The following is a 1,486-nucleotide window of genomic DNA, read 5'->3' as shown; positions in this document are numbered from 1 at the left end:
CATACCCACAAGCGACTTGTGCTCCCTCTCGAACCAGGCTCTGATACCAAATTGTCACGTACGGCCTTGGACACACTCCAACGCTACTGTACCGGCACTCGAACTTACTCAACCTCTTGAGCTAAGATCAAGTCAGCCTAACCCTCAATACTTAGCAAGAAAGCTAAGAATACAAGAGAACACAAGAGAAATGAAGCTTTGGTGGAAGAACACTTTATTGCTCAAGTGTTTCTTACAAATGATTCACACATACACAAACTCTAACTCTCACCCCTATTTATAGCCATCCACCTCCTCAATGGATGGTTAGGATTAAATATAATCAACGGTCCAGATTAATCATCCAGAACCTTCTTTACAAATATCTATCCTATCACAACTTTCTAAATATTTCTAGATTATTCCATACCACTCTTTATACTTCTATATACATCTACACTCTTCTAGAATACTCTATGACCTTCCAGAGTCTTCTAGAACCTTTTAGGGTATTCCGGGACCTTCTAGGAAATATTCTAGAACGTTTCGGAACCATCTAGAGCATTCTCAAACACTCCAGAAAACTATATAAATACTGTTAAATTTATCCTTCTAAAATTTACCGTAACATTATGCTTACAATTTTTAAAATTTATGAGTGTTTTTAAAAGTACTTAAGAGACAGCTTTTAAAATTAGTTTGTATTTATCCAAATTAAAAAGTCTAATATAATTTTATATCTTAATTAATATTTAAATTTAATTCTTAAATTAATGTCTATTATAGGATTTATTTGGGTAAACTTTTAAGAAAATATCTTTTTTCAAGTTATCTTTTTTTAAACGATCTTATAGAAAAATAAAAATAATTTTATATTTAGATATCTCATGCAAAAAGATCTTTTTATATATCAATTATGTTTGGGTATAACCATATAAAAGTAAAAATATTTTTTTATTTATTACGTAAAAAATATCTTTTTTTTAAGAAGAAAGATCTTTTAAAAAAAGATGTAAATTATAGCTTCTCAAAAAGATGTTTTTTTTTTCTAATACTTTTATTTTTACTACTAAAAATTTACCAAATATGCTAAAAAAAAATCTTTTTTCATTAAAAATTTTTTATCAACTTAATAGCATCTAAACAAGTATATAATATTTTTTATTATAAAAAATATTTTACCAAATATATTTATAATTACTTGTATTTATTAAAAGGTATTTTTAATTTAATTTATTAAATACAGATGTTACCATTCTTAAAAAATTAATTTTTAAAATTAGTTTTTATAAATTACTCTTAAAAATAAAAGTTTAACTAAATTAAACCTAAGTCTGTCTACAGGAGGATGAAGATATAGTAAAGAATTATAAGAACTTGCTTGATTGCTTTTAGGTAATATCAGGTCTAATAATTAATTATGATAACTCTATTTTTATTCACCAATTAATTGTAATGATGCATGGGCGAAGAAGATGTGTGACTCTTAACTCGGATACAAAATTGG

Source organism: Arachis hypogaea, chromosome 19, assembly GCF_003086295.3.
Source record: "Arachis hypogaea cultivar Tifrunner chromosome 19, arahy.Tifrunner.gnm2.J5K5, whole genome shotgun sequence".
NCBI classification, from domain to species: domain Eukaryota; kingdom Viridiplantae; phylum Streptophyta; class Magnoliopsida; order Fabales; family Fabaceae; genus Arachis; species Arachis hypogaea.
Note: the sequence above shows the minus strand (reverse complement) of the source record.